General features: G+C 36.0%; 1 protein-coding gene across 3 annotated transcripts in view; it reads left to right on the top strand.

The window, feature by feature from the left end:
- Nucleotides 1-20,023, top strand: part of PDE10A (phosphodiesterase 10A) — a 334,971-nt gene that overhangs the window by 295,507 nt on the left and 19,441 nt on the right. Inside the window, exon 19 of one of the 3 annotated variants that reach the window (XR_010126815.1) lies at nt 17,191-17,331. The exons of the other annotated variants lie outside the window; for them this stretch is intronic. The gene's annotated coding sequence lies outside the window, so the exon portion shown is untranslated. The remainder of the gene's footprint in view (nt 1-17,190; nt 17,332-20,023) is intronic. 3 annotated transcript variants of the gene reach the window in all.

Below are 20,023 nucleotides of genomic sequence, written 5' to 3'. Positions count from 1 at the left end.
GTGAAGTTTGAAGTTTCGGGCATTACGTTTCTTCAGATGTTTTTTCTGCCCCATTATGTCTCTTTTCTTCTGAAACTCTGACACTTCTGTTAGACCCCTTTATACTGTGTTACAGGTTATTGAGGCTCTGTATGGTTTTTCACTGGTAACGGTTTGTGTATTTTGTTGTGATCTGTCTAATCTCACTGTTTTTTTTCCTAATATTCTGTCCAATCTGTAGTTAACCTCATGTAGTGATTTTTTAAAAATACACACAGATGCACACACACACACATATATATGTGTGTGTGTGTATATATATATGTAATATTTTCAAGTTCTGGGATTTCCTTTTGGTTCATTTTTATAGCTGCTATGTTTCTCCTGAAATTCCCCATCTCTTCAACTATCTTTTCTAAATAGATATTTTCCTGAAGATTCTTTAGCATATCTTTACATTATTTAGAAATTGTTGTCTGAATTTTCACTACCTGGGTTTTCTGTGAGTTTTGTCTTGTTGACTAATTTTACTCTAGACCATGTAATACATTTTTCAGTTTCTTTACATGGCTAGTAATTTTTTAATATTTGTGTACTACATTATGGGCAACAAGTTCTGTTATCTTTCTGGATGCTGTTGTCTTTCTCTGAAGGTAATTAACTTTTATCCTAGTAGCCAGTTACATTTCTCATGAATCATCCTAAATATATGAGTATGTTCCTTTAAGTTTTAGTTGGGTGGTTCCATTTCTGTTTTGGCCTTGGTGTCCTCTGTCAAGGATTTGTATGAATTCAAATTTGGGGACTTCCGCTTCTGTGGTTCTCTCTGCTTTCTAGGATTTCCCTCCTCAACTTGTGTGTGCTCTGACATCCCTGCACTCTCCCTTCTCAGTGGGCCCTGACTTTCTTTTGGGCTGTATTTATGACATGCCCTTAGGAGAAGAGCTGTGTAAATAACGATGTCACCCAACGTGGTCTTTCCTTTCAACGTTTAAATCTTCTCCCACTTAACGCCAGTTTTTAGGTACTAGACAGCATCTTCAAGATTTGTTTTTAGTTCTATCTAGAATTTATTACTATTATTATATTGTTACCAGAATCTTAAAACTTTGTTTAGTATCTAGCCAGTTCATTATATACTGTTTATCAGCTGAAAAGTTTTATTTTAGTCTCTTGGCTTTTTAAGGTATATAGTAATGTCATCTACAAATGAATAAAATTTGTTCTGCTTTTCTGATGTTTGTATGTATTTTGCTTTCTGATCTGACTGCATAGCTAGAATTTACAACACAATATTAGATTATTGTGAAGAAAGCAAGCACATCTAATATTTGCATGACTTTAATAGACATGAGTTTAGAGTTTTAATTTTTAAGGTAGTATTTGATGTATCTTGATAAATCATGTTTATCATGTACAAGGTTTATCTGTATCCATGTTCCATGGATAGAAGCTTTTTCTCTAATTTCTTAGTGTTACTGATTTCTTATTTGATGAATAGGTTTTTAAATTTTCTAATTTTGTGCCACTCCTTAATTTCTTGAGCTATACTTTTCCATGGAATTAGTTCTTTAGTAGGCTGAGGAAATAAACTTTTCTTTTTTAGCATATTTGCATGTAATCTATTAATTTTGACATATAGTTGTCTTTTTTGTACATTATAATTTGCTATAAACTATTGATCTTTCTTTCTGATCTGGACGACTTTAAATAACTAATGTTAACCATTTTGGGAAGGTTCATTTAACCATTTTGGGAATTACTCATTTGTGAAACTATCCAGTCACCTTTTAAATTTTAATTTAATTTAATTCACTTTTTTGAGACCGTGTTTTGCTCTGTCCCCCAGGCTGGAGTACAGTGGCACAACCACAGCTCACTGCAGCCTTGACCTCCCAGGCTCAAGGGGTCCTTCTACCTCAGTCTTTCAAGTAGCTGAATAGCTGAGACCATAGGCAAGCACCATCATGCCTGGCTACATTTTTTGTCATTATTTGTTGAGATAATTTGTTGAGACAGAGTCTTGCTGTGTTGCCAGTGCTGGTCTTGAACTCCAGGGCTCAAATGATCCTCCCACCCCAGCCTCCCAAAGTGCTGGGATTACAGGTGTGAGCCATCGTGTCCAGCCTGTCACCTTTTTAAATGAAAAATCTTTAACAAACTTTCAGTGTCTTTTATGGTTTGGGGATTTGTTTTGTTTTTGCCACTTTATTCCATCTCTTGGTCAATGTAGTATGCTACAAATTATCTTTTGCCTTGAGATTTAAAACTTCATAAAAATATATGCACAGATTATTTTCACTTAAAATTTAATTGATATTACTAAATTTGTATTTATATCTAATTTTCAGTGTTTTATATTTTTATTTCTTCCTTTCTTATATAATCCAACTTGCCTGGGAATTTTTAATTACTCCTTTTTAATAAAACTAACTTTTATAAAATTTTTCATTTATTTTGTTGTCTGTTCTTTCCTTAATTTTAACTTTTATTTTTATGCTTTCATTATACTTTTGGATTTTTTTCTTGTTTCTCTGATTGAATAGTAATGAAATAATCAGATTATATGTATTATAATCTGGGTGTTGACTGAGCTATACCTTGCAAGTTTTGATGAAGTACCTTTCTTTATTTTTTAGATTATTTATTTCTGCTTTTGTTTCCTTGTTGATGTAGAGGTTATTTCAAAGTAATTTTCTAATTTCGAAATACTTTGGATGTTTGCTTGTTTTTTATTTTTTATTTTGTTCCTAGAGACTTCTTTGGATTATTGTAAAAAGAGTATAACTATTAAGTTAAAATTTTATAGTTGATCAATATTTTCTTCCTGGCCAAGACAGAAAAGACAATTGTTAAAGCAACTTTATTTAGGTATAATTATACTAATTTTAAGTTTTGGCAAATGCAACTATTACCAGAGTCACAGTAAAGGTATAAAAAAGTCTGCCACCACTTTACCTTTTTCCAATCAAATTTCCCTACCCCAGGCATAGAAATCAATGTGTTCTTTCTTTATAGATTATATGTGTGTCTTAGTCCCTTCAGGCTATTATAACGAAATACCATAGACTGGATGGCTTATAAATGGTTACTTCTTACATATTTGGGGTATGAGTATTCCAGAATCAAGTTACTGGCAGTTTGAGTGTCTCAGTTTGAGTGAGGGCCTGTTTTCTGGTTCCTAGAGAGCCATCTTCTAGCTGCCACCTCACTTGATGGAAGAAGGGAGGGAGCTCTCTGAGGTTTCTATTATGTGGGAACTAATCCCATTCATGAGGGCTCTACCCTCATGACATAATCACCTTCCAAAAGTCCCACCTCCAAATACTAACATGTTGGGCATTAGGATTTAACATATTAATTTTAGGGGAAAGAAACATTCAGTCTGTAGAAGCTTGTATTATCTAGAGTTATAAATATGTAGAGTAACAGTAAGTGCTTTTCTGTTTCTGATCCCTCCTTCCTCTCTTCTTTCCCGATATTGTTTTCACTATTCTGGGTCTCTAGCAATTCCATGTGAATCACCTTGTCAGTTTCTACAGAAAAGCTAGCTAGGATTCTGATGCAGAAAATGTTGAATCTGTAAATCAATTTTGGAAGTATTGCCATTTTAACAATATTAAGTCTGTGAATATGAGATGCTTTTCAATTTAATTGCTTGTTCTTTAATATTTTTCAACAATGTTTTCTAGTTTTCAAGTCCAAATTTTGTACTTCTATTGTTAAATATATTACCAAGGATTTTATTGTTTCGATAATATTGTAAATGGAATTTTGTTAATTTTATTTTCACATTGTTTATTGTTAGTAGGTAGAAATAATTGATTTTTGTACTACTGATCTTATATCTTGACACCTGAATGAACTCATTTCTTCTAATAATTTTTTGGTGCATTGCTTAGGTTTCTCTATATGCACACAAGGTCATGACGTCTTCAAATAGAGATAGTTGTACAAACAATTGTATTTGGAATCTGTCATTTTTCTTTTTTTTTTTTTTTTGAGACAGAGTCTCACTCAGTCACCCAGGCTTGGAGTGCAGTGGCACAATCTCAGCTCACTGCACCCTCCTTCCCCCAGGTTCAAGCAATTCTCCTGCCTCAGCCTCCCGATTAGCTGGGATTACAGGCACCTGCCACCATGCTTGGCTGATTTTTGTATTTTTAGTAGAGAGGGGGTTTCACCATCTTGACCAGGCTGGTCTTGAACTCCTAACCTCATGGTTTACCTGCCTCAGCCTCCCAAAGTGCTGTGATTACAGGCGTGAGTCATGGCGCCTGGCCCATTTCTTTATTTTTATTTAATCGTTGGTTTGGCTTATGCTGAATATCAGTGACAAGAGAAGACATCCTTTTCTTGTTTCTGATTTCAGGGGGAAAGCATCTAGTCTTTCACCATTAAGTATGGTATTAGATATGGGTATTTTATAGATGAACTTTATCAGGTTGAGGAAGTTTCCTTCTAATTCTGATTTGTTGAGTGTTTATTTTTTTATTGTGAATAGGTGTTGGATTTTGTCATATGCTTTATCTGCATCTATCAAGATTATCAAGCAATTTTTGTTATTTATTCTATTAGTAAGGTGCATTAGATTAATTGATAGTTAGATGTTAAACCAACCTTGCATTCCTATGATAGATATCAGGTAATAATGGTGTATAGTTGTTCTATGTATTGCTGGATTTGGCTTGATAGTATTTCGTTGAGGACATTAGTGCCTGTATTCATAAATTATACTGGTCTGTACTTTTCTTTTTTGTGGTATTTGTCTTATTTTGGTGTCAGGGTAACACTGGCCTCATGGAATTAGCTGGGAAGTATTCCCTCCTCTACTATTTTTTGGAAGAGTTTATGAAGAATTTGTATTAATTTATCTTCAAATGTTTGATAGAATTTACCAGTGAAGTCATGTGGGTATAGATGTTTCTTTGTGGTTATTCTTTTTCCCTTTGACTACTAATTCAGTCTTTTTACTTGTTATGCAGGTCTATTCACATTGACTATTTCTTCTTATGTCATATTTAGTCACTCGTGTCTTTCTAGAAATTTGTCCATTTTCAACTAAGTTGTCTACTTTATTGTCATACAGTTGTTCATTGTAGTTCTTTATGATCCTTTTTATTTCTGTAAGATTGGTAGTAAAGTTCCCTTTTTCATTTCTGTTCCTTATTAAGTTGAATCGTCTTTCTTTTTTTCCCTCTCCCTCTCTGTCTTTTCTTGGTCAGTCTAGCTTAAAAGTGTATCAGTTTTGTTGATCTTTTCAAATAACCAGCTTTTGGTATCATTGATTTTTTTCGAATGTTTTTCTCGTCCAAATTTCATTTATTTCTTTTGTAATCTTTATTTGCTGACTTCTGTTTGCTTTAGTTTTACTTAGCTCCTCCTTTTCCAGTCTTAAGACAGTTTAGGTTATTGATTTGAATTATTTCTTCTTTCTTAATATAGACATTCATAGCTCTAAATTTTCCTCTAAATACTGTTTAACTGCATCCCATGAGCTTTGATATATTGTGTCTTTATTTTCATACATCTCAAGGGATTTTTGCATTTCCTTTTTAATTTCTTAAATTTGATACATTTATTATTGTATTCATATTCTAGGACTGCTGTAACAAAGTATACCACAAACCAAATGGCTTAAAACAATAGAAGTTTATTTTCTCACAATTCTTAAGGCCAGAAGTCTGAAATCAAGGTACCAGCAACATTGGTTCCTTCTGGAGGGTTCAGAAGGACAGTAAGGGCAATGTTTCTCTCCTACTTTTTAACAGATACTGGCAACTTTAGGCATTTGTAGTCTATGAGTGCATCACTCCAATCTCTGCCTCCATCATCACATGCCAGTGATGAGATACGTGTGTGTCTCTGTATTTCCCTGGTGTCCTTCCTTCTTTGTATCGCTTTCCTCCTCCTATAAGGACACCAGTCATATTGTATTAAGAGCCCACATTTTTCCAATATTTCCTCATCTTAACGAATTATGTCTGGAAGAACACTATTTCTATATAAGGTTATGTTCTGAGGAACTGTCAGGACTTCAGCATATCTCTTTGAGGGACACAATTTAGCGCATAATAGTCATATGAGAATATGTTTTTAAATTTCCATAAATTTTTGAAGATTCTGAGTCTCTTTTTGTTATTGATTTCATTGTGGTCAAAGAACATATTTTATAGTATTTTTATTCTTTTAAATCTAATGAGGCTTGTTTTATTTCCTAACATTTGATTTAGCCTGGGGGATGTTCCATCTGTACTCAAAAAGAATATATATTCTGTGTTGTTTGGTGGAGTGCTCTGTACATGTCTTTTAGGCCTGTTTATTGATTTCTGTACTGCTTATCTTGTATCTTGAAACCTTGATGAACGCATTTATTACTTCTAATGCTTAGGCATTTCTGTACACACATAAGATTATGTCATCTTCAAATAGAGATAGTTATACAATTCTCTTTTTATCTGTCTGCCTTTTCTTTCTATTTGATAAATGTCTGGCTTGTGCTGAATTTAAGTGGCAAGAGCAGGCATTCTTCTTGTTCCTGTTCTTAGGGGAAAGCAAATTGTCTTTTTCCCTTAAGTAATGAACCCCACAGTATTAAGCGTTTGATGTTGATCCTCAAAGGGGACAGCATTGGTGTACCCATAGTCACCTGGAAGGACAGTGGTTTTGGCATGTCTCTTTGACTGTCTCTTTTCCTGACCCACACCCTACTCTTAAGTTCCAACAGCCATCAGCTGGTGGCTTTATTGTTTACAACAACAGTGTTTGGGGGAGACATTGCTTTACAGACAGAGTCAGTCAAATATGGGCCCTTTCGAGGCCCGTTTCCAGTGCTCGGTTATTTGAGATTTGTCTCACCATAGGATGGCTCCTCCCAGCCACCTCTTCCCCAGTTTCTCTTCAGCAGTCTTTCCAAACTACAGTTGAGCTTGTATCTCCAATAAATCCATCCATGTCCTCCAGTTGCCTCTTACCACAACATCCACTCTTTATGGGAGTACCTCTAGGCAACTGACATTGGATGGTAGGTGATAAAGGACTGTAATCCTTGAGAGAAGTGAAACATATGAACTCCCACATTTATCCAGTTGGGGACAATTTCCTGACTCTGGGACAGGGCAGTGGAGTGAAACCAGAGCCTTATAACAGCACTGGGTAGAATCCGGGAGATGTGGGAACTGTGCTGAGATGCCAAGAATCTGCGGAAGCTCCTCACGGGTCAGTGGCTGGGCCTGAGTTTCTCATATCTGGGGTGGAATTTCACAGGCCCTAGCAGAGCGGTTGAGAGTGCCACAGAGTGCAGAGTTAAGCATCCCACGGAGATTGTAGGGATCACACAGTGTTTGGAAACAGACTTTCAGCTCATTGAGAGTAGAGAGAGCTTGTCCACACCACAGGACAGAGTATCAGCAAAGCCATATCGTGGGTGTGGACCACACTGCGGAACAAAGACAATGCTTGATTCTCCTAACCAAAGCTTAAACTCAAACTTCCACAGGACTGGGGAGATCCACTAGTGAAGTAACAGCCTGGCAGAAAGAAACTCAAAAGGGAGACATCATGACCCAGATTTTTCACAATGGACTGTCAGAAGTAGGGATTGGCGCCCTAAAACCTCAGACCACATCCGGTGTGCCCTGTCTGTGTGCACAGCCCACAAACTGGGATGAGTTTACATTTGTAATGCGCTGGTAAACAAAAAAGAACAGAAAACAAAGATATGTGACAGATGTTACATATAGCCCACCAAAATTAAAGTATTTACTATCTGGCCCTTTACTACAAATATAAAGAAGCAGGAAAATAGGACCTACAATCAAGAAGGCATAAGCGGTCAGGAGAAACAGTGCTCAAGATGACTTAGATTGTGGAATTAGCAGGGAAGGACTGGAAATCAATGACTCTAAATATGTTCATGGTGTTAAACAAAAATTGATTTTAAGGAGTGAAAAAATGCGGAATTTTAGCAGAGAAGTGAAAATTGTAAAATTGAGCCCAAAAGAAATTTGAGAATAATAAAGTACCAGGGAGAAACAACACATAACAAACAGGGCAAAATACTACGCATGATGAGTGTTTCTTGCCAGAAATCATGGAGAGCAAAAACATGGACATATTCAAAGACCTGTCTGTTCCAAATTCTATGTCCATTAGAAACATTCTTCAAAAAAGGAGGCTGAAATAAGGACATTTTTGTGATAAATAAAAGCTGGGAGAATATGTTGTCAGCAGACAGGAATAACATGACATACTAAAGGAAAAACCTCAGAGTGATGAATTACCAGATGAAAACTCAGTCTGTAGGAAGGTAAAGTAGCAAATATGTAGATAAATAGAACAGATTAACAGATTACTTTTTCTTCTGTTTTTCTAAAAAATGAATGAGTGGTTCAGGCAAAAATAATACTAGGGTAAGATAGGGGTTTGTATCATATGTAGTGATAAAATATGAAATCAGCACAAAGGATGAGACTATGTAGAATTATAGTTCTATATATTCTATAGTTATAAGTTTCTTACATTTGTGAAGGGTAGAGTGAAGTGTTAAGTGAAAGAACATTAATTTTCAGTAGATAAGTATGCATATTATAATCCCCAGGGAAACTGTAAAAAGAGTAAAAAAAAGAGATTTGCTCTTTTTACAGTTTCCCTGGGGATTATAATATGCATATTTATCTACCAAAACTGTATAGCTTTTAAAAGTAGATAAAAATATTGAATAGTAAAAGTACATTTGATAAAACCACAGGGAAGCAGGACAAGAGGAGCAAGAACAGATTCAACAAATAGAAAACAAATCCCAAGATGGTACATTTGAATCTAGTAAAACCAACAATTAAATTAAATATACATAGACTGAATATCTGAATTAGCCAGAAATGATCAGACCAGCTAAATAGCAAGACCGAGTTCCATGTTGTCTATGAGGTATGCACTTTAAGTAGAAAGATTTGTTGAAAGCAAATGATAAAGATATACCATGGCAACAGCATTAAAAAAAAAACTGGTGTACCTATATTAAAATTGTACAAAATAATCTTCAAGATAGGAAACATTGCCAGATATAAAGAGGTCAAGTTTACTCTGAAATGGTCAATGTACAAAAGACATAATAAATGCAGAATGTGCATGCACCTAATAACAAAGCTTCAAAAACAAATGAACAAAAAAACACAGAACTAAAAAGTAAACAAATCCAAAATCCTAGTTGGAGAGTTTTATATCCCTCCTTAAGTAACTTACAGAAGAACTATGTAAAAGTTCGCGAAGGCTAACAAAGATCTAAACGACACTATTGTGACCTAATTTGTCAATAAATTTCAAAAGATCGAAGTCGTAGGAGTATTATTTTACCACAAAGGAATTAAATTAAAAATAATGATGAGCTATCTGGAAAACCCCAACCATTTGGAAAGTAAACAGTATACTTCTAAATAACCCATGAGTCAAAAGAGACACTCCACGGGAAGTCCGAGAATACCTCAACCAGAATGACAATGAAAACAAACTATATCAAAATCTGTAGGATGCAGCTAAAACAGTGCTGAGAGGGAAATGTATAACTTTAAATGTGTATGTTCATCAGTGATTTAAATCCTTAAGCAGCTAGAAAAAAGAGTAAATTAAAGCCTAACTTGTGGGAAGTAAATAATCTGGATAAGAGAGCAATAAAACATAAAGCAAGCAACAGAAGGAAGATTCGAAATGCCAGTAGTTCTTTGAAAAGACTATTAAAATGGATACAATTCTGACTAATTAAGGAAAACAAAAGAAAATATTAACACCAATTGCCGATGTTGACAGTGAAAGGGGATAGCACTTAGATTACATTAAAGGGATAATAAGAGATTATTATAAATAATATGCCAATAAATTTGAAACTTAGATGAACCGGATAAATTTTTTGAAAAATACAGCTTACTATACTTGAACCAAAAAGAACTCTGAATATTTCATTGAAGAAATCTAATCTTAAAACAAACAAACAAACCACCCATCCCTCAGGACCAGGCCTCAACAGCTTCATGTGGGGTTGCTATCAAACAATCTTGCACAAAAGCTTTCCAAAAGTAGGACAAGAACCATTTCCTACCTTATTTTATGAAGGCTAAATAATCCTGATTACCAAAGTCTGTCAAAAACATCACAAAAATAGTAAATTCAAGTTCAGTATTCCCTTTGGATCTAACTATAAAACTCATGACAATATATAACTAAAAGTATAACTGTAAAATTCATAACAAGGTATAACATGTTCAATCACATATAACAAGATCATATGTCATAACAAGAATTTTATTGCAGGATTAGGAAACTGGCTTATTAACATTTGCAAAATTCACCACAACAGAATAAAGAAGAGACATCATATGACTATTACAATAGATGCAGAAAAAGCATCTGACAAAATTACACCTCCATTTATGAGAGCCAAAAATCTCAGAAAACTAGGAATACAATGGAACTTCTTTAATATCGTAAAAAGTATATGAACACATCATAGCCCCCGTGATGATAGTTCATATATTAAGTAATACCCCCTCTGTCTAGTTCTGTAGTACTCTGAATTGGAGGTCCTAGCCAGTGAATTACAGAAAGAAATAGAAATGAAAGGCATAAGGATTTGAAAGAAAAAAGTAAATCTGACTTTATTTTGAAATTACATGCCATCTACTGAAAAACACCTAAGTCATCTCCAAAAAATGTACTGGAATTAATAAGCGAATTCAGCAAGTTTACAGGCTATGTGGTCAACATTTTTTTAAAAATCAATTATATTTTTATGTATATGAACAACTGTCTTTTCTGCAAATGGTTCTTTACCAGTTTTAGTTGGATGAGAGACCTAAATATAAGAATTAAAATTATAAAATTTCTAAAACAAAACATGGGAGAAAATCTTCATGACCTTAGGGTAGGCACAAAAATGGGTGAACCTTTGAACAAATAAGTGATAGATGAGACTTCATCATGCTAAAAAACAAGATCCTTAAAAGGTACCTTTAAGGAAATGAAAAGACAAGCCACATAATGTGAGAAAATATTCTCAGTATTTATGTTTGACAAAGGTATTATATAACTTTGTAAAGTCAATAATAAAACAACCCAAGAAAAAAATTATATGAAAGATTTTTACAGAATTTAAAGCCAATAAACACATGGAATTTTCTCAACATCTCCAATCATAAGGTAAAACCAGGGTGGTGTACCATTATGCACCCACTAGAATGGCCAGAATTACAAAAACCAACATTATCAATTGTTGGCAAGTGATATGGTTTGGCTGTGTCCCCACCTAAATCTCATCTCGGATTGTAATCTGCATGTGTCAAGGGAGGGGCCTGCTGAGAGGTGATTGAATCATGGGGGCAGATTTCCCCTTTGCCATTCTCATGATAGTGAATGAATTCTCACCCAGATCTAGTTGTTTGAAAGTGTGTGGCCCCTCCCACTTTGCTTGCTCTCTCTCTCCTGCAGCCATATAATACTTGCTTCCCTTTCACCTTCGCCATGATTGTAAGTTTGCTGAGGCCTCCCCAGCCATGTGGAACTGTGAGTCAGTTAAACCTCTTTTCTTTATAAATTACCCAGTCTCAGGTAGGTCTTTATAGCAGTGTGAAAATGGGCTAATACAGCAAGGATGTCAAGCAGCTGAAATACTCATATATTGCTGGTAGGAGTATAGAATTTGTACAGCTGCTTTAGAAAACACCTTAGTTGTTTTGTTTTTGTTTTGTTTTAATAAAGCTGAACATGTTCTTACACTGTGTTCTAGCAGTTCACTCTCAGGTATTTTTATTCAAGAGGAATGAAAGTGTACTTTCACACACAGACTAGGACACATGTTCATAGCAACATTACTCTTAGTATATCGCACCTGGAGGCAACCTAAATGACCAGCAACAGGGGCTAGATACACAACTTTGGACATTTGAACAATGGAATACTGTACTATTCAGCAATTTTTAAAGTTATGAACTCTGAATCATGAGACAACATGGCTGAATCACACAAATGTTAGTTTGAGTAAAATGGTTACATACTACTATATGGTACCATTTTAATGCAGTTCTACAACAGGCAAAACAATAATGTTAGTGATTGTGCTGGAATTTAAACTGGCAGTTGCTGGGGTTAGATGAGGGATATTGACTAGAAAATGAGGTTTCTGGGTGATAAAAACATTACTTGTCATCATTGGTGTGGTCATTACAGACTGCATATATTTTCATACTCACTAATATCCTTCAAATTTATGCATTTCATTCTATATAACATAAACTATAAAAAATAATGTATGATCTAGAAATCTGCTGTGATAAAATACAAAGCATTTTGTTTCAAGTATTTTGTTCTTAAATAAGATGTTGATTACCTCAGTATCACTTTAAATGAAATCATTAAAAGATTAATATGGAATGATCCTTAATTCACCAAGTGAGATCTTATCTCACTGTGAGGTGATTTGGAATTGATAAGCTCATAGAAGCGATCCACAGAATTCTACATTATAATGAGTAAAGTTATAATCTACTTAAGAATTAATAATGAGTTCAAAATTCACACATTTACATTGCTGTGATGCCTAATTATGTAAGGAATTGGCCTAACACAAGCCATTCTTTTCTGTCATAGGAGATGGACTATGTAGGATTTGGTCACTGGAAGGCTTTTACTGCCGGCACAGAAATAACCCTCATGGCTATTGGAAACCTTTCTCTTCCCCTCACCGTTTTCTAGAGTTCCTTATAACACTCGAGTTAACACAGACATCATTTCCCCTGTAACGAGGATGTGGACTCCTCCACCTGTCCTTTTCAAAGATTTGGACCATGTTCCCTAGGTGGCACCATCTATATCTTTACAGTTGTTTCTCCCATCTGAAGTCTGCAGATGGACACCTTACCTCAGTTGTAGAAATAACTCAATTGGAATTCAGTAACTCAGTTGAACAACTGATTTGAATTATTCAAATAACTGAATTCCCATCTGTGCAGATGTGAAGATACCATCTCCAGCTTGGAGTGGCTTTTATTTCTTAACTCCTTATTTTCTTGTTTGGACAATTCATGTTCAAAAGAAACAAGATTAAGTGTGCTCTTAGCTGATGTCGTTGGCCTTAGGACTAATGTGGTTATCCAATGGACATTTGCCTCAACTGCTGGTTATTCTTTATTCAGGATGGCTGATGAGTTTTCTCCATACTATTCAAAAAGGATACTTCTCCAAAATTATTTTTTTCTCTGTTAAGGTATGGTATTAAGTCAGAAATACACTTCCAGACTGGTTTTCTTTACTATACAATTTACCTTTCCTTATCAATGTGGCATCATGCCTTTACTACCAATTCATCTTTTCTTTTGGAACTTAGCTGTTATTTCTGATGTGGGCATTTATCTTAGCCTACCAATTTTCCATCTTATTTGAAACTGTAATTCTTTTTTAAATTAACCAATTTTATTTCCTAAAGCAATTTTAGATTCACAGAAAGATTGGGTAGAAAGTACAGAGTTCCTCTATATCCTGGTCCCCACACATGGACAACTTCCCCCACTGTTGGTATCCTGCACCAGAATAGTACATTTATTACAATTAATGAACCAACATTGAATCATCATTATCACCTAAAGTCTGTAGTTTACATTAGGATGCAGGCTTAATGATGTATATTCTATGGGTTTGGACAAATGTATCCACCATTTTAGTATCATATGGAGGAATTCCACTGCCCTAAAAATCCCTCGTGCTCTGCCTATACATTCCTCACTCTCTTCAACTCCTGGCAATCCCTGATCCTTTTACAGTCCTCATACCATTGCCTTTTCCAGAATGTCATATAGTTGGAATCATAGAGTAGTTGACTTTCAAATTGGCTTTTTCCACAAAGTAATATGCATTTAAGTTTCTTCCATGTCTTTTCATGGCTTGATAGCTCATTTCTTTTCAGCATTCAATAATACTGCATTGTGTGGATGTACCATCATTTATTTACCCATTCATCTACTGAAGGACACCACTATTGTTTCCAAGTTTTGACAGCTATTCATAAAGCTGCCAGTACATCCATGTGCAGGTTTTTGTGTAAGCATAAATTTCCACCTCCTCTGGGTAAATACTAAGGAGCATAATTACTGGGTCATATTATAAGAGTATATCTAATTCTGTATGAAATATACCAGACTGTTTTCCACAATGGCTGTACCTTTTTGCATTCTCACCAGCAGTGAATGAGAATTCCTCTTGCTCCATATCCAGCATTGGGCATTGTCAGTTTTCTGGATCTTGACCATTCTAATAGATGTGTAGTGTTATCTTATTGTCTTAATCCGCATATTTATGATGACATATGATGTGGACCATCTTTTCACATACTTATTTGCCATCTTTATATATATATTTTAGTGAGGTGTCAGTTCATGTCTTTAGCCCTATTTTTATATTTGGGTATTGTTTTCTTATTGTTGAATTTTGAGGGTTCTTTGTATATTTGTGGTAACAGTCTTTGATCAGATATGCCTTTTGCCAATGTTTTCTCTCAGTCTGTGGCTTGCCTTTTTACTCTTTTGAAAGTATCTTTTGCAGGGCATAAACTTTTAATTTTTAATGAAGTCTAGCTTATTCTTTCATGAATCATGCCTTTGTGTTGTATTTAAAAGTCATCACCAAATTCTGGATGAACTAGATTTTTCTTCTATGTTATTTATATATATATATATATATATATATATATATGTTACAGTTTTGTGTTTTAATTTAAGGCTGTTATCCATTTTGAATTAAGTTTTCTAAAGGTTGTAAGGTCTCTGTCTAGATGCATTGTTTTTTTTTCATGCAAATGTCGTTGTTCTGGTACCATTTGTTAAAAATGGAGCTATAACTTTTAAAATGCTTGCTGTTTATTAGCTTGGTAAATATCCAACTTAGTTTCATTGGTTTTATACTTTTAGTGGATCAATTTATCTGATATTGTTTGAAACTTTATAGCTAATATATAGTAATATTTCTTAGGTGATCTTTTTTGGAGATGTCAATTATAATTACTATCTTGGGTAGTTGACGGATGACAGTCAGTGGCCTCTTCCTTTCTATCCAGAATTAATACTAAAACACAGAAGGAGTGTTTATTGCATTTGAAGAAATAAATGGCAGACTTGGCCTGAGAACTCAAGTTGCCTAATATAGAGAGCCAGGCATCCTTATTTGTATTAAGAATCAGTGCATTTCTGTACCATAAGTAGATAGAGAGGAAGGTGCAACTTATAAATGCATTTTCATTTAGTGGAAAAATTAATACTTAAAGTTAATATTTTTAGAATAATTCTCAAATTGTCTGGGTGCAGTGGCTCACGCCTATAATCCCAGCACTTTGGGAGGCCAAGGTGGGCGGATGACTTGAGGTCAGGAGTTCGAGACCAGCCTGGCTAACATGGTGAAACCCCATCTCTACTAAAAATACAAAAATTAACTGGGTGTGGTGGCAGGCACCTATAATCCCAGCTACTTGGGAGGCTGAGGCAGGAGAATTGCTTGAACCTGGGAGGCAGAGGTTGTAGTAAGCTGAGATCGCACCACTGCACTCCAGTCTGGGCAACAGAGTGAGACTCAGTCTCAAAAAAAATTCTCAAATGTTATATTTTCATCATTTATTTTATGGATATTTTGTGTTAAAATTAGAATGACCATGCTCCACAGTTTGCCTCAGTCAATCTCAGCTAACACCTGTTGAGCTAAAATAATTCATAGCAGTGCTGGCTTTTACTCTCAAAACTGTATTGACTTGAACATAAATTATGTGGCATACCATCCTTGTTGCAACGATGGGATGTCATGTAATGGAAGGAGTCACATTCTGGGCTTTTGTGTAGTTGTAAGGCCCAGAGGTATGGATAACTGTGATAGTGTCTAGCACATGGTAGGTGTTCAGCAAATATTTCTCAAGTAAACAAATAATCCAAAATAGCAAGTAATTCAAATTATAGGCTGTATAATGTGGTCATATACTCATGTATATCTTTGATTGTTGGCATTTTTTGTCCTGGTAAGTTTTTTTAGAAAATTTCATTCTTTGTTTCATTCATTCTGGAGTTACATTCTCTTGACTTTTGCTGGAAGTCCTAATCTTCTGACACTTGCTTCCCACCTTTTGTCCTTACCAGTGGCCCTTACCACCTACCCCTCACATTTACTATGATGTCATTAGCTATTATGTCATTTACTCATATTGACATTGTGACCGCAACTGTGATTAAAGACACTAGGTATTTTTTATGATATTTTATTTTTAAAATGAAACAACCAAAGCCCAACTGTGTATGAAAGTCATTGTCATGTGTGTTTCAAATGCAGATGAATAATTTGTTTACATAAGATATACAGTGCAGACTTCACAAATACCTTACACTTAATAATAAATTTTTTTTAAACTTTATAAATAGCAAAGACTGAGAAGTGAATTTGGGATCCTAGAAATCAATTGTTAGACAGTGTATTAGTCCGTTCTCATGCTGCCAATAAAGACATAGCCAAGATGAGTAATTTATAAAGAAAAGAAGTTTAATTTAATTACAGTTTATCATGACTAGGGAGGCCTCAGAAAACTTACAATCATGATGGAAGGGGAAGCAAACACATCCTTCTTCACATGGCAGTAGGAATGAGAAGAATGAGTGCCCAGCAAAGAGGGAAGCCCCTTACAAAACCATCAGATCTTGTGAGAACTAATTCACTATCATGAGAACAGGATTGGGGAAACTGCCTCCATGTTTCAATTATCTCCACTTGGTCCCTCCCATGACAAGTGAGGATTAGGGGAACTACAGTTCAAGATGGGATTTGGGTGGGGACATAGCCAAACCATATCATTCGGCCCCTGGCCCCTTCCAGATCTCATGTCCTCACAATTCAAAACACAATCCTCTACTTCCAACAGTCCCTCAAATTCTTAACTAATTCCAGTGTTAAAAGTTCAAGTTCAAAATCTCATCTGATACAAGTCCCTTCCACCTATGAGCCTATAAAATCAGAAGCAAGTTAGTTACTTCCTAGATACAGTGGAGCTACAGGCATTGGGTAAATATAGCCATTCCAAATGGGAGAAATTGGCCAAAACAAAGGGGTTACATGCCCCATACAGATCCAAAACCCAGTAGAGCAGCCATTAAACCTTAAAGTTCCAAAATGATATACTTCAACTCCATGTCTCACATCCAGGTCATGCTGATGCAAGAGGTGGGCTCCCACGGCCTTCAGAAGCTCTGCCCCTGTGGCTCTACAGGATACAGTTACCCTCCCGGCTGCTTGCATGGGCTGGCATTGAGTGTCTGCAGCTTTTCCAGGTGCACGATGCAAGCTGTAGGTGGATCTACCATTCTGGAATCTGGAGGATAATGGGCCTCTTCTCACAGCTCCACAAGGCACTGCCCCAGTGGGAACTCTGTGTGGGTTCTCTGACTCCACATTTCCCTTTCACACTGCCCTAGCAGGGTTCCCCATGAGGGCTCTGGCCCTGCAGCAAACTTCTGCCTGGACATCCAAGCTTTTCCATACATCCTCTGAAATCTAGGTGGAGGTTTCCAAACCTCAATTCTTGACTTCTCTGTACCCTCAGGCCCAACACCACATGTAAGCCACCAAGGCTTGGGGCTTGCACCCACTGAAACAACAGCCTGAGCCATACATTGGCCCCTTTTAGTCACCACTGGAGTTGAAGCAGCTGGTACACATGGCACCATGTCCCAAGGCTGCATAGAGCAGGGGGTGCCCATGAAACCATTTTTCCCCCTTGGGCCTCTGGGCCTGTGATGGAAGGAGCTGCCATGAAGGTCTTTTACATGCCCTGGAGACATCCCCATTGTCTTGGTGATTAACACTTAGTTCTTTGTTACTTAAGCAAATTTCTGCAGCTGGCTTGAATTTCTCCCTGGAAAATTGGTTTTTCTTTTCTACTGCATCATCAGGCTGCACATTTTTCAAACTCTTATGTTCTGCTTTCCCTTGAATGCTTTGCCACTTAGATATTTCTTCCACCAGATACCCTAAATCATCTCTCTCAAGTTCAAAGTTCCACAGTTCCCTAGGGCAGGGGCAACATGCCACCAGTCTCTTTGCATAGCAAGAGTGACCTTTATTCCAGTTCCCAACAAGTTCCTCATCTACATCTGAGACCACCTGGACCAGCCTGGACTTCATTGTCCTTATCACCATCAGCATTTTGGTCAAAGCCATTCAACAAGTCTCTAGGAAGTTTCAAACCTTCCCACTTCTTCCTGTCTTCTGAGTTGTCCAAGTCTCTAAGAAGTTCCAAACTTTCCCACATTTTCCTGCCTTCTGAGTCATCCAAACTGTTCTTACCTCTGCCTGATACCCAGTTCCAAAGTTGCTTCCACAGTTTCATGTATCTTTATAGCAGCACCCAACTCTCTGCAGTATCAATTTACTGTATTAGTCTATTTTCATGCTGCTATGAAGAAATACCCAAGACTGGGCAATTTATAAAGGAAAGAGGTTTAATTGACTCACAGTTCATCGTGTCTGGGGAGGCCTCAGGAGACTTACAGTTATGGCAGAAGGTGAAGCTAACACATCCTTCCTCACGTGGCAGCAGGAGAGAGAAAAATGAGTGCCCAGCAAAGGGGGAAGCCCCTTATAAAACCATCAGCTCTTGTGAAAACTAAATCCCTATCACAAAACAGGAAGGGGGAAACTGCCCCCATGATTCAGTTATCTCCACCTCGTCCCTCCCACAACATGTGGAGATTATGGAAACTACAATTCAAGTTGAGATTTGGGTGGGGGACAACTATATCAGACAGTTTAAATCTAGCTTATGAAAGAGGATTTGCTAGTAACAGAAAAGAGAGAGAGAGGAAATGTAATGCAGGGCCACCAATCATCTGTGAACTGCTTGATTTCTGCACTGAAATTTCCCTTCAAAGTGCTTTTCCTGACTACAACTAAAAGCAAATATGTCTGGAAACCAGCTCTGAACTCAAGCCAAGGGTAGGCAAAAGTAGAATTATTGTTTTTTGTTGAAATTAACAAGCATGGTCTCATTATGGCTAAATAGAACTAGGTATAGTCTTGCCTAAGAACCATTTCAGCAAATTCAGAAAAGACCGTAGTGTGTTTTAGGCTATGATATCAGATAAAAGTATCCTTTTAAGTATTAAGATGACAAATACGGAAGTTGTTGGTAGTTTTTAAAATTTTTACTTTCATGTGTTTCATGCAGGAACTGCCGTTCTTAAACACAAATTGTAAAGATAAACTAATTTCATAATTTGAAATGGTGGCTTAAAAATCATAATTTCTCTTATTTTTGTTATCTTTCTAAAATGAAAATGTTTATTCACTTAGTCCCAGATAATATTTGTACCCTTCAAAAGTAATCCCTTTGCTCCACTTCCCTTGAAGTCTTTTCTTAATTTAGATGTACGCGGACGTCAGAGAAAGGGTACAGTATTAAACACTTAAACAATTCTTTGTTAATTCTTCAAATAATTCAGAAATAGAACTTGAAAAGTTCTATATTTTTACATAGCTATTGCTGTGTGCTTTGAAGAACAACAAATGTGTCTATGTGATGTGTGATCTGTTTTTTATATATATATATATCTATCATAATGTAGTTTCTTTAGCATTTCCCAAATGTGGCAGCAGCCTCCAGCCTTTATCTGCTGTAAGACTGTAAGTGCATAAAGGCCTCCCTCTGCCAGGAATGTTTGATGTTTCAACTGAAGAACCTGAAATGTGGGGAACTGAAATTCTAAAGCAAGATCACTAATGTTCCCATTTGGTTTAAAGTTATGTATGGTACTCTGTGAGACCATGTAAAGGTTGTTAACTCTAGGAATAATACTCTGGTATTAACTTTAATAACAGCAGTTCCCTCTGTGGTAGTCATTTACCTAAGATTCATTTTCCAGTCATTTATAATTTCTTTTTCTCTCTGTAATGGAGAAAAATGTGTTTTTAAAAGAAGCAACATATTTCTGTAATGGAAAAAATGTATTTTTAAAAGAAGCGACATATTTAGGGTTTTATT

This window comes from Pongo pygmaeus, chromosome 5 (assembly GCF_028885625.2).
Source record: "Pongo pygmaeus isolate AG05252 chromosome 5, NHGRI_mPonPyg2-v2.0_pri, whole genome shotgun sequence".
NCBI classification, from domain to species: Eukaryota; Metazoa; Chordata; class Mammalia; order Primates; family Hominidae; genus Pongo; species Pongo pygmaeus.
Note: the sequence above shows the minus strand (reverse complement) of the source record. Positions and strands in the feature narration are given on the sequence as shown.